Source organism: Pelophylax lessonae (genome assembly GCF_965119305.1).
Source record: "Pelophylax lessonae genome assembly, chromosome: 2".
NCBI lineage: Eukaryota > Metazoa > Chordata > Amphibia > Anura > Ranidae > Pelophylax > Pelophylax lessonae.
In genome coordinates this window covers 265,888,821-265,903,270 of record NC_138769.1, presented here as the reverse complement: position 1 = coordinate 265,903,270, position 14,450 = coordinate 265,888,821, and the positions used below count along the sequence as shown (strand labels likewise).

The following is a 14,450-nucleotide window of genomic DNA, read 5'->3' as shown; positions in this document are numbered from 1 at the left end:
ACTGTGTGTGTGTGTATATCTATATATATATACACACACACACATATACACACATACAAACACACACACACACACAGCAGGTAAAATAAGTAATAAACACGTCACCATTCTTCTAGGTAAATAGATTTCTAAAGGCGCTATTGGCATGACATTTTCACCAAGTCAGTAACAACTCATGCAATCCATACATACAAAGAAACCAAAAAAAGATAAGTACAGAAATGAAGTTTTAATAAAATGGAATGACACATTAAAAAAATATTGAACACATAAAGAAAAGGCTGTGCAAAAAAAGGCATGGAAAGCCAAGGTACCAGCTGAAATTATCAGTAATTAGAAAGCAATCATGTTCCTTGTCAGCACAAATGAATATAAGCTGATGCAGTCTCAACTGATGGCCTATAAAAAGGTGTCATTACCAAGGTGTCACACAAGAAACATCTCATGATGGTTAAATGGAAAGAGCTCTCTCAGGACCTTTGCAACCTTATTGTTGAAAAGTATACTGATGGCATTGGTTACAGAAGGATTTCTAAATGTCTGAATGTTCCAGTGAGCACTATTAGGACCATAATCCAGAAGTAGAAAGAACATCATTTTACTATAAACCAGCCAGGACCAGGTGCTCCTTGCAAGATTTCTGACACAGGAGTGAAAATAATTCTCAGAAGAATTGTCCAAGAGCCAAGGACCACTTGTGGAGAGCTTTAGAAAGACCTGGAATTAGCATGTACAATTGTTACAAAGAAAACAATAAATAATCCACTCAACTGTCATGGCCTGTGTACACGCTCACGATGCAAGACTCCACTGCTAAAGAAAAAGCATGTTGGAAGCTTGTTTAAAGTTTGCTGCAAAACATTTAGACAAGCCTATGAAATACTGGAAGAATTTAGTCTGGTCAGATGAGACCAAAATTTAACTCTTTGGATGCCATACTACACACTATGGTGTACGTTTAGTAAACTGAGATAAGCCGAGATCTGGATGATCACGGCTTGTCTCAGAGCATTGCCGGTTTAAATTGCTGAGAAGAGTAGTGGAGAACATAGTCTTCTCTTCTCATCTCAGTACACAAACAGCTTGCATTCACTGCAACAGAAACAACCAGTTTAGTAACACATGATGTCACCTTATCACTGTGCTTCTCTTTGAAGATCTCCTCTTCCTGCTTCTCCAGCTCAGAGGTGGAGATAGCAGGAAGAAATAGGAGATCTCTGCTGTGAATGTCCCCATGCCCAAAAGTGAAAGTAAAAACTCATCCTACTGCAGTGAAATATACATCAACAAACACATTAACTATACAATCACATATATATCTGTGTATATAATATATATATATATATATATATATATACACTGGTGTATATATATATATACATACACACATACTGTATGCACTGGTGTGTGTGTTTATATATATATATATATATATATATATATATATATATTTTTTTTTTTATTTCAGGTACTTATATAGTGCTGTCAATTTACGCAGCGCTTTACATATACATTGCACATTCACATCAGTCCCTGCCCTCAAGGAGCTTACAATCTAAGGTCCCTAACTCACATACATACACAGTAGGGCCAATTTTTTATACAGGATCCAATTAACCTACCAGCATGTCTTTGGAGTGTGGGAGGAAACCAATCTGCCACGATTCGACCACGCCCACGGCGACTAGCTAACTGAGACGTGATGAATCGTGACTGGGCAGTATAAGGGGATAACGGAAATAAAGAAAATTCCTACTAAGTAATTAGATTGGCTGCAATACTTTCACAGCCTGCACTGCCTTTGGTCACCACTAGAGGGAGACTCCAGTCCAATTGAGTTGGATGACCACACACAGGCAGATACAAATCTTACATACATTCTGGTGCACTCTAATGCCTCGTACACACGTACCGATCGTCGGCCGACCGATCGGCCGTCTTTTGTCCAGGGCTGTCCTGTCCGCTGAAAAGTGCAAAAGACTGCACACGAATTTTGTCGGCCAACAATAGCCGACTGCAGAAGTGATGTCATGTGATGGTTAACTTTCCGTGTCTTTTTTCTTTTCTGAGCATGCCCAGTCTTGCAAATCTGCTGATTGTCGGCCGAATTCTGTACTGACTGGCAAACAATCGGCCGTTCTGGTGTTGGCCAACAAAAATTTTAATGCCTGCATGACAGATTCTTTTCGGCCGAAAGTGCGCTGTCGGCTGTCAGAAGCATCATACTAACAAGCCTACAATCGGCCGATCGGTCGTCGGCCAAATATTTACGGCAGACAATCGGTACGTGTGTACGAGGCATTAGGGTTGGGGAGCAGTCTAGCAATTACCACACACTACTAGGATTCCTCCAGCTATCCTACAAGCCAGAACCCCTGTGTAGATCACTCTTCCCACTGTCCCCACACCACAAAGGATAGCCTGCCACCACCCAACAGTTTGTCCGCAGACTGGTCTGCTGGGACACCACACACACGCAGATCTCCGTCTGGTGTACAATCTGCATGCAATCTGCCAACACACAGTGCAATTGCATACAGATTGGCATGTATGTATGTATGTACTGGTATGTATGTATATATATATATATATATATATATATATATATATACACACTGTATGTATATATACTGTGCATGTGTTTGTGTATAGATATGTTTTCATGTGTCAGAACATGTCATTACGAGTTCTTTTAAACTTTAGTTTCACTTTTTAAATTTAACAGTGCTGTAATCTCACAATATCTCGTGAGATTACAGGCAGTCCACTCAGTTATACAGGGATCTCAGCAGTTCTCAGAGAAAAAAAATCTCCTCTGATCACCCTGTGAGAAGTGAAGTTCTCAGCCTTCTAAACTGGGTGCCAGAGGAGATATTTTTTCTCTGAGAACTGCCGAGAATTGAACTGAGAGAAAACTTCTCAGTTTACTAAACGTACACCTATGTTTGGCTCCCCCCAAAAAACAACATATCAAGAGTGAAGTTTGTCAGTGGCAACATCATGGTGTGGGGCCTTTTTTTTTTTTTTAGCATAGGGTACTTCATATCATTGAAGGAAGGATGAATAGAAAAATGTACCAATACATTCTTGACAAAAAATTGCTGCCACCTACCAGGATGATGAAGATAAAACAAGGGTGGACAAGACAATGATCCCAAACACAAAGCTAAGGAAACTCTCAATTGGTTTCAAAGAAAGAAAATAAAGCTGCTAGAATGGCTCAACCAATCACCTGACTTGAATCCAATAGAAAATCTATGAAAATAACTAAAGATTAGAGTTCATAGAAGAGACCAATGGAACCTTCAAGAGTTGAAGACTGTTTGTGTGGAGGAATGGGCCAAAATCCCACCTGAGCAATGCATTCCACTAGTTTCTCCATACAGGAGGTGTCTTGAAGCGGTCATTACCAACAAAGGATTTTGTACAAAGTATTAAATACATTTCAGTTAGCGTGTTGAATACTTTTTCCCTGTGTCATTCCATTTTATTACACATAACTTAATTTCTGAACTTATTTGTTTTGTTTTTCTTGTATGTATGGATTGCATGGGTTGTTACCGACATGTGGTGAAAATTTCATGTCAATAGCACCTTTAAAAATATATCTACCTAGAAAAATGGTGACGTCTTCAATATCTTTTTTACCCGCTGTAGATCAATAAACAGACAGGTAGATATATAAAAATAGGTAGATGGATAGAAATTGAAACTACCTGTAATTATAAAAGAGCATTCTACTGCATAAACATGTACATTACAAAAAAAAAAAAAAATTGGAATTTTGACTTACTGTAAAATCCATTTCTCTGATGTTCATTAACGGACACAGCTCTTCATCTTCAGGTCTGTAGGGTTATGCTGCCCCCTACAGGAGCAGGACAATAGGCAAAGAAAAGCTTGAATACGCCTATGGAGCAGTTCCTGGGGGTATATTCCAACTTCCTGCTATAGGTATTCAGTTTTGTAACAAGCAGTGTCAGAAGAAAAAAAAAAAAACCCAACTCCAAAGAGGGGGGGGGGGGGTGCTGTGTCCGTCAATGAACATCAGAGAAATGGATTTTACAGTAAGTCATTGACGGACACAGCTCTTCATGTTCATGACCATAGGGACATCCCAAAGCAGTCTCAAACATGAGGGGTGGGAACAGCAGACACAAATTTCCCAAAGGCTAAACTTAGCCAATCAGTCTTGCAGATATCTGTATATGTATCTTTGTATTTCATGTTTTATATGTGATGTACCGTTTCCTAACGGCATGGTTGAGTCGTGTTGGCTCATTTTGTTATGCCTTTTATAAAAACTCAATAAAAACCATTGAAACTTAAACTTAGCCAATCAGGTAACATGGAGCTCAACTGAGAACAACTAGAGCTCACCTGAAAAAAATACCCTCAAAGAGGACAAATCCTCTAAATAGCAGCCTGCAAAACTTTGCAGCCAAAAGAAGCATCCGCAGATGCCAACACATCCACTTTAAAAAACGTTGTGAATGTGTGCAAAGACGACCAAGTAGCCGCTTTGCAAACTTGCACCACTGACGCCTGATGATGGAAGGTTCAGGAGGCAATAAGTGCCCGAGTAGAGTGCACCCTGACTGGGAAAGGAGGAACCTGACCCTTAATAGAATAAGCCTGAACCAAAGTCCCTGATCCACCTGGAAATGGTCGCAGCCAACCCCTTGCGAGGTTCATCCGTTAGGACGAACAGTAAAACGGACTTTCGAAACTACTCCATAGCTGCCAGGTACGCCCTGATTGTCCGAACCTCATCCAGGGAATGCAAGGCAACTTCCTTAGGATACTTAGGCCTAGGACACAGGGAAGGCAACACATGTCTTCATTCAGATGAAAATCGGAGATGACCTTTGGATGGACATGGTCGAAGAACCACCTTAGTCCTATGAACAACTAGATAAGCTGAACGGCAAAACAGCCCCACCAGATCAGACACCCTGCGCGCCAAAGTATTGGCCACCAAAAAGGCCACCTTCTGGCACAATCTAAGCAGGGGAATCTCCCGAATATTTTCAAAGAGAGGTTTCTGAAGAGCTGTCGACACCAAATTGAGGTCCCGCGGCGGCAATGGAGACCTCACTCCCTGGAAAAAAGTATGCACCAAGGAGTGTGGGACCAACGGCCGTTGAAAGGAAATCACCAAGGCCTGGCCCTTGATAGTACTCAAAGCTAGACTTCTGAAGTTTTGCCAGAGGGAGAAACACTCTGGCCGAAGCTGGGTCCAGAGTCAGTCCCAAATGTTCCAGGCTTGTGGACAGGATCAGGACAGACTTCTAAAGATTCAGAATCCAACCAAACTCCCTCAGCACTTGCAGAGTGATCTCCAAGTTGGCCAACAGGGCAGACGAAGACTCTGCTCACAAAAGCAGATAGTCCAGGTAACCCAGTATTGTGATCCCCCGCTGACGCAGTAATGCGAGAACTGGGGCCAACACTTTTGTGAAAACCCGAGGAGTGGAGGCGAGACCAAAGGGTAACACCACAAATTGATAATGCTCCCTGCACATGGCAAAGCGGAGGAAGCGTTGATGGGCGATACAAATGGGGATGTGAAGGTAAGCGTCCTTTATGTCGATGGATGCGAGAAAGTCCCCCTGATGTAGGGATGCTACCACCGTGCGAATAGACTTCATTTGAAACTTCTGTACCTGCACAAAGCAGTTCAGTGCCTTGAGGTCCAGAACTGGACACATCTTGCCCTCCTTCCTGGGAACCATAAACAGGTTTGAATAGAAACCTTGAAAGCGTTCCGATATCGGAATCGGGACAATCACTCCTTGAGACAACAAGTCTTGTACTGCCCCATAGAGATACCATAAGCGATCTGTGGATAAGTGTAGATTGGAAGGAAAGAACCTTGCCGGCGGGTATGATTGAAACTCAATTTTGTAGCCAGGTCAAGTCTTCGTCGACCCACTGTCGTGAATCAGGAAGGCCCACGGGTCCGGAAAACAGCGAAGATGTCCCCCCACCCGATACGGGTGAGAGCACCCCTTCATTCTGAGGAGTTTTTGTCCGCAGGCCTGGCAGACTCCGCTCTTGGTTTGCCCGACCAAGACTTCTTGGAACCCCCATTGGAGGTCCTGAAGGGGTTTGATCCCTTGTCCCGAGATCCTGAGGAACGGAAAGGCTGCTTGTGAGAAGAAAAGGAGGGTCCCATCTGTGATGGGACTCCTTACCCTTGGAAGCCTGAGGAAGAAGAGTACTCTTTCCCCCTGTGAGGCCTTTGATGATATCATCCAAGGAATTTCCTGAACAGGCGATCTCTCACGAATGGAAGATCGGACAAAGCCTTCTTAGAAGCCTGGTCCGCAGACCAGCACTTCAGCCAGATAATGCTCCGCAGGACAACCGCAGAGACAAACAATTTAGAAAGCAAGGGTGCGGCATCCAAAGAGGCGTCACAGACGAACTGTAGCCCTTGGACCAATTGATTCGCCAGCTCCACAAACTCAGGAGAAAGCTGTTTCTCCTCCAGGTCCCGGCGTAAAACTTTTGCCCATTCAGTCATAGCTTGTGACACCAGGGTGATGGTAAACACCGGCCTAAGTGCCAACCCAGCCACAGTGAACATATGGCGGGTCAAGGCCTCCGACCTCCTATCAGCCGGATCTGAGAAGACCGAGACTCTTCTACCTGAATTACCGTGGCTTTATTCAACCTGGAAACTGAGTCCACTACAGGAGGTTCATTTTTTAAGAAGGGACTTCTCATAAGGTTACTGCATTGCAAAAGGCTTAGGGATAGCAAAGGTGCATTTTGGGGACCCCAACGGTTTTGAGACAATATTTTCAAAGAAAGCGGGAAAGGAGAATACCCTTGCCGCTTTGTAGGACTCGTGGGTGCCAAAGGTGACCCGCGGCTCTGATGCTGCATTAGTCGCATCTTTCAAATGTAAGGTTTCCTACACCAATACAATCAGTGCATCCACTAGCGTTTTTTCATGTGCGGCTGGAGAAACAGAGGAATCATCCTCACTATCTGAGCACGCGGGGTGCGTGGACGCAGACCCTGAAGGGTAACTGGCATCCGCCGTGGCCGATTCAGACCCTGGAACTGAAGAGATAGAGGAAGCAGGTGAAGGCAGGGGGGACGCTTTTTGGTAGCCCGTTTGCCCAGGACCAAATCCACTTTGGACACCAAGGACTCCAGGAGCGCGTCAGTGCAGCCAGTTGTGGGGCACCAGAGGGCCTGGCATCCTCTGTGGATCAGGTGGGAAATCTGCACCACAAGTGTAAAAAACACACTGTAAGGGACATCCCACTGCGCTGCCTGCACCACAAGGCCCAGTACAGCACTACCGCTGTATAGCAGCAAGAGGGAGAGGGAGCCCCAGCCACTCGCCACCACCAGACAGATCACAGTAAGCTTCTGCACAGCACAAGTCAATCAGTAAAAGGTATGTATGGCATTTACCACTAGAGGCAGAGGACTTCCCACCGCTGAATCACCACCCATCTGAGCGCCAAAAACATTTTCAATGGGAAACTATAGGAAAATGGCCACCGTGACTACACAAGCATGGCCGCCGATCTGTAGCAAACCAGGCTACAAGAAAATGGTGCCCCCCTGCCCCCCGCGGCTCCCAGGAGGGGTACCACGGCCGGAAAAAATGGTCCCAACAGGGAGGGGGGCCCAGACAGTGGCCTCCACCAGGCCCATCCCCCTCAAGGAGCAATAGTTTTGGGCACCGGCAGCGCTCTCCCCTCCACCCCCATTGCCAGTGCCGCACCCCAATTCACCTAATAAAGGTATGTCTGCCCTGGGGAGGGGGGCGGGGGGGGGGTATTCTGGGTGAGCAGATGGTGTCAAAGGCCACAGAGACCACCAAGCTGGGGGGAGGGGAGACGCGATTGGGAAGGAGGGGAACCCGGGAGTCCAGCTATCCTAGAGAGGGGTCCACATCTGCCCCAAAACCTACCAGGGGTACAGCTACTTACCACACCAGGAACAGGGTGGGCACCGCTCTGGATAGGACACTGCTCCATTGTAATGTGGGTGCTGTCGGGCAGGAGGAACGCTGCGACTCAAGCCGAAGCCAGTTCGTATGCGCCCTCGCGAGCCGTTTGACTCGCAGGCAAGCCCCCATCCAGTGGAGCAATGTCGCGGCCGACCTAGTGCACAGCTGCAGTCTGCACATGCTCGTTGGCTGGACTGGAGGGACCCTAAGGATCTAGATCATCCAGTTTGTCGCCCAGTCCGGCAGTTGATGGTAGATTCTAACAGGAACAAAATAATAAAAAGGAAAAAAATAGAATTTTTGTAAGAACTTACTGTAAAATAATTTTCTCTGAGTCCTCTGACAGTCGCAGCCCGTTCAGATGTTCTTCACTATTGGGTAATGGCGCCCTCTGCAGGAGCAGGCTAGATAGTGAAAACTTGACAAAGAAAGATTTATTTAAAGACACACCTTTAGGAAGCTGTCCCTCTCGATATTACCCTCAGCCATTCAGTGCTGCTCTTCAGTTTCGTAGCAAGCAGTATAGGAAGACAACGAACCCCAAAATAGAGGGGCGGGGGCTACGACTGTCAGAGGACTCAGAGAAAATAATATTACGGTAAGTTCTTACAAAAATTCTATTTTCTCGTTTTTTTACGTCCTCGGACAGTCGCAGCCGGTTCAGATGTTCTTCACTATTGGGATGTCCCAAAGCAGTGTAGGTGTGAGGGGTGGGAAAAGACGCAACCAAAGAACGGCAACGTGTCAACAAGGCCAGAGAAAAACTGAGCCAACAGGGCAACAGAAGCTCAACAGGAGCTAACCAAAGAACAACAAATCACCCCACGAAGAGAAAAAAAACCTGTCTCTTCAATAAGCCGCCAAAAGGAAGCTTTCGAGGATGCTATCACGTCAAGCTCGTAGAATGCTCGTAGATGCTATCACGTCAAGCTCGTAGAAAAATTGCGGCCAAAAGGAAGCTTTCGAGGATGCTATCACGTCAAGCTCGTAGAATTTTTTGAAAGTGTGCACAAACGACCAGGTCGCCGCCTTGCACAGCTGAGCCACAGAAGCCTGATGGCGAAAAGCCCAGGAGGCACTCACAGCTCTAGTAGAATGTGCCCTCACAGGGAAAGGAGGCACCTGACCCTTCAGTGAATAGGCCTGAACAATAGTCTGTCTGATCCATTTGGAAATGGTTGCAGCGGACGCAGCCAAACTCTTCCGAGGTCCCTCAGGAAGGACAACCAGAGAATCAGAAATCCTAAAAGACTCTGTGGCTGACAGGTAAACCCTGATCGCCTGGACCACATCCAATGAATGCAAGGCAAACACCTTGGGATGCTTGGGCTTCGCACAAAGCGAAGGCAACACAATATCCTCCTTGAGGTGGAAATCCGACATCACCTTAGGGAGAAAAGACTTAGTTGGTCGTAGGACCACTTTTTCCTATGAACAACCAGATAAGGCTAACGGCAAGACAGAGCCGCCAGATCAGACAAACTGCAAGCAGAGGTGATAACCACCAGAAGGGCTACTTTCTGGGACAACACAGGCAGAGAGATTTATCTGATGTTCTCAAAGGGAGGCCGTTGCAAATCGGACAAAACCACATTCAGGTCTCACAGAGGCAAAGGAGCCCTCCGAGGCAGAGCCAGATGACGCAACCCTTGAATAAAAGGTGTGAATCAGGGAGTCCCTAAGGGACGCTGGAAGAAAATGGCAAAGGCTGACAACTGACCTTTGATCGTGCTCAGCGCCAAACGCTGTTCCACACCTTCCTGCAGGAAGACCAAAACCCTTGCTGCCAAAAGGAGCGAGGATGAAATCCTCGCGACTCACACCAGGTAATATACCCCCTCCAGGTACGATGGTAAATCTTCCTGGAGGTAGCCTTCCGAACTCTCAGCAAGGTAGGAATGACAGCATCCGAGAGACCACTGTCTCTCAACACCTGGCTTCCAACAGCCACGCCATTAAAGCCAGAGACCGTAAGGCAGGATGGAAGATCGGTCCTCGAGACAGCAGATCTTCACTCAGGGAGGCTCTACGACCATCTGCACAAGGTCTGCCAACCAAGAACGACGAGGCCAGTCTGGAGCTACCAGAATTACCTGCACCTGTTCCAATGCCAACCAGCGGAGGAACCTGAACAACAGTTGAATCGGAGGGAAGGCGTAAATCAGCCGATACCAGTGCCAGGGCACCACCAACGCGTCTGTGGGGTCCACCAGAGGATCTCGGGACCTGGCCACGAACCTTCCCACCATTTTGTTGAGACAAGACGCAAACAGATCAACGTCCGGATTCCCCCACCGGGCACACATGGGACGAAACACTTCCGGATGCAGGGACCATTCCCCCTGATCCAAGGACTGACGACTGAGATAGACCGCCTGCCAGTGTTCCACTTCCGGAATTTGAACATCGGAGATAGCTGGAACGTGTGCCTCCGCCCAAGCCAGAATCTCAGCCACTACCTTGGCTGCCTGGGCACTTCTGGTGCCCCCTTGGTGATTGATGCAAGCCACAGCCGTGGCATTGTCGGTTTGAACCCGAACCGGGCGACCGTGCAACCAAGTCGCCCAATGGAGCAGGCAGAGTTTGATCGATTTGAGCTCCAGAACATTTATCGGCAAGGAGGATTCCTACATTGACCACATCCCCTAGGCACACAGGGTGTCCAGTACACCACCCCAGCCCGTCAGGCTGGCATCCATGGTGATTACCATCAACAACAGGGGCAGAAAGGCTTGCCCTGGCTCAGAGGGGGTGACAAGCCACCACGAAAGCTCCGACCTTGTGAGACGGCTCAAACATATCATCCTGTCCGGGACCGTGGATCATTGTGCCATCTGGCAAGAATCTCTGCTTGCAGAGTCCTTGTGTGAAACTGTGCAAACGGGATCGCCTCGAAAGCTGAAAACATCAGCCCCATGGACCTCATGCAGGTCCGTAGGCAGGAGAGATTGTTGTCCCAGAGGGACCTGATCTCGCCCTGTAAAGTCCTGAAGTTTGTCCTCCAGGAGAAACACTTTTGTCTCAGCAGAGACCAAGACCATGCCCAGGTAACTCAGGTGGACTGACGGGGTCAGTGCCGACTTCTGGAAATTGATGGTCCACCCGAACTCCTGGAGCGTCTGAACCGTCAGATCGCGTGACAGAGTGGCACACAAGCTGGCCCTCAAAAGGAGGTCATCCAGATAACCGAGGACGCAATCCCACTTTTGTGCAGCAAAGCCAGCACCGGGGCCTAAACCTTGGTGAATGCCCTGGGAGCCGAAGCTTACCAAAGGGTAATGCCACAAATTGAAAATGGTCCTCTGCCAGCGCGAAACGGAGAACCCGTTGATGACCCTCATAGACAGGGATATGCAGATACGCATCCTTTAAGTCGATGAAGGCCAGAAAATCTCCTGTGCTTAAAGCGGAGTTCCAGCCATTCACTCACCTGTCCAACGGTCCAGCGATGCGGCCGCCCGAAGCCTCGATCCTCTCCCTCGGCATCACTGCTGTGGGCACCCGGCTGTTACAGTTTGCGGCTTCACAGCCGGGTACCCACTGCGCATGCGCGAGTCGCGCCGTGATTGTCCGGCAATCTTCTGGGACCTCTGACGTGTCCCAGAAGATTGCAGGGAGGGAGGGGGAGAGGAGAACTTCCGTTCAGGGCGCCGCGGCGCTCCGAGCGGAAGTGGGAGCGGGTACCTGTCAAAACTAGGTACCCGCTCCCCCCCCAAACAAATGACATGCCAAATGTGGCATGTCAGGGGGTCAGGACTCCCTAAAGCGGAAGTTCCACTTTTGGGTGGAACTCCGCTTTAAAGACGCCACCACTGGATGGATTGCATTCGGAACTTCTGCACCCGCGCAAAGTGGTTCAGAGACTTGAGGTCCATAATCGGACACACTTTGCCTTCCTTTCTTGGCACCGTGAACAGGTTGTAATAGAACCCGCGAAACCTGTCCCGCTAAAGGACTGGTATAACAACTCTGTGGGCAAGAAGATCTTACACAGCCCCCTTGAAGGATCGGGAGATTAATATTTGATGGAAAGATCCTGTCTGCGAGATTGAAACTCGACCTTGTACCCTGAACGAATCAGTTTGTGAACCCCCTTGTACTGAATTCGGGACAACCCGGGTTCCTGAACAAGACACAGACGTCCCCCCACCTCGGAAACGGGTGAGGGTGTCCCGGCAGGCGGAAGAAGACTGGGTCGCAGCACCGGACTGACTAGTCATAGGCTCACCAGACTAGGACTACTAGTCACCGCCAGAGGCCTTGAAGGATTTTCCTTCGTCCTGCGCCCCTGAGGCATGAAGGGGCACACGATAAGACTTGAAGGAAGGGCCCAGACGCACGCGGGGTGATTAACCCTGTGCGGCTCGGGGAGATCCCAAAGAAGCCGTTCCCCCAGTAAGGGATAGCATACACAATCTGTTTGAAGGCATGGTTGGCCGACCAGCTCTTCAACCCAAAACATGCGGCGGAGTGGAACCCCCATAACCTTGCGACCAGAGGAGCCTTGTCCAGGGCCGCGTCACACAGGAACACCATGGCTCGGGCCATATGTTCCACGAGGGCAATAAGAGTCGGAGAGACCGACTCCACCACCAAGTTGCGTATAAGCACCTTGACCCATTCCGTATCTCTGAAACCCGCACGGAAGCGAACACAGGCATGAGGAGGGAGCCCGCCACCAAATAAATACGGCAGGAAACAGACTACACACGCCCATCCATCGGGTCATTAAACACCAAGGAGTCCTTCGCGGGCACCACCGTGGAGTTATTCAATTCGGAAACAGTGTGGTACACCCCAGGTGACACGTGTGCAAAAGGAAAACGGCATTGAAATCCCGCTTAGGGGCCGCCAGCATGAGATTATTGCGGCGTCACTCTACTTTCACAATGTTGTGAAAACACCTCGGGACAGGGGGAAACCTGACCCGACTTCTGGGCTGTGCGGGACCCGAAGGAAACCCACTAACCTGACTGGGTTGGCTCCTCATGCAAAACTGAAATTGAAAATTTTAATTTTTTTCTGACAGAGCGAATAAGCAACTAAAGCACATTCCCGCGCTGCGGCGGAGGAGGACCCCTCCACCTCCCCTACTAAGTGTGCGAAATGGAACCCCTCAGGGGGACGCTGTCCATGGCAACCACATCAGGCTCTGAAGTAGATGATAGAGGGGAACCGGCTGGTACTGAACCATACATTGTGACAACATTTGTAGCAATGGCTGCAGGTAAAGGTGCTGATGCGCATGTTCTGGAAGCGCAAAAAATAGATCAGCGGGGAAAAGGTTAACCTAGGACCTATTTTGGCAGTAATACAAAAAAAAGGACACTGGCCCTTTAAATCGGCAAGTTTGCGATCCCGCAACTGCCGCTGGAGTTCCCCTTTACATTGATAGATTAACTATCAAGAGCAGGGAGCAGTGGATTTTTGGAAAAAAACACCCAAAATGCATTAAAAACCCCCAAATGACAGAGACATATGAAAGTGAAAACGCTCACCCCTGCAGTAACTGAAGATGGATGAAGGAAGTGACATAAACCACTAGAGGCCGACAGTGCCCTGAGCCACACAAAAATGGATGTCAATATGAGTCAATAGGGAAAGAGCGCAGGGAAAATGGCCGCTGCCCTTACTAGGCGGCTGCCCACATCCAAGATGGTGCCGAAACCGGCGTCAAACACAGCAAAAAATGTCTGCAGCCCACACAGGGAGTCAAGTCAGCCAGACTGCCCTCACCCAAAATGGCGGCCGAAAATAACGGCACCGATTTGTAAGGACCCAGGACCCTGGCCACCGCGGGAATCCACCAGGAAGCCCCCAGGACAAGGTAAAAAAAAGTCCCCCCCCCCCATGCAACGTTTGCCACAGAGCGCTCCCCAAAGGGGGCAGCGACTTTCCAGACCAGCCAGGGGGGGCACTACAGAGACCGCATGTTCTGACATTCCCATGGAGTGGGCCCACAACCCCCCCCCTCCCCAGATGACTGTCCCAGGGACACGGGAGGTAGCATCACTCACCATACTGTGGACCGCGGGCTCCGCTCCAATACGGACCACCTCCCACCCTGAGTGGGGGTGCCGTCAGCCGAGGGGGGACGCTGCAACACAGGACGTTCCAGAGCGGAGTCATCCCGGGGAAGAAAAATCTCTCCGCAGGCTCGTCCCCATCCGTCAGGGCACCGTCAGGGCACCGTCGTGGCGAGGCCTGGGCAGACCAATAACCTGCGAACCCTCGCTGGTCAGGCTGGGACACCAAAAGGATCTAGATTATCCAGTGCGAGGCCCAGACCAGCTGTGGCTTGTAGTTCTCCAGGAGGATCCCCCTGACTAACTAGCGATAGTGAGTGAGAAAAATAAAATAAAAACATTTTGCAAAGAAAATGAAAAAACTGAGACAGGAGTCCCAGCAGGGAACCTAGTCCTAATCCTAAAGATAGGCAGCAAGAAACTGAAGAGAAGCACTGAATGGCTGA

At 48.7% G+C, this 14,450-nt stretch overlaps 1 protein-coding gene across 2 annotated transcripts in view; it reads right to left on the bottom strand.

Annotated features, from left to right (window-relative positions):
- RBBP5 (RB binding protein 5, histone lysine methyltransferase complex subunit) overlaps window positions 1-14,450 on the bottom strand; it is a 142,862-nt gene that overhangs the window by 7,310 nt on the left and 121,102 nt on the right. The gene's annotated exons all lie outside the window — the stretch shown is intronic.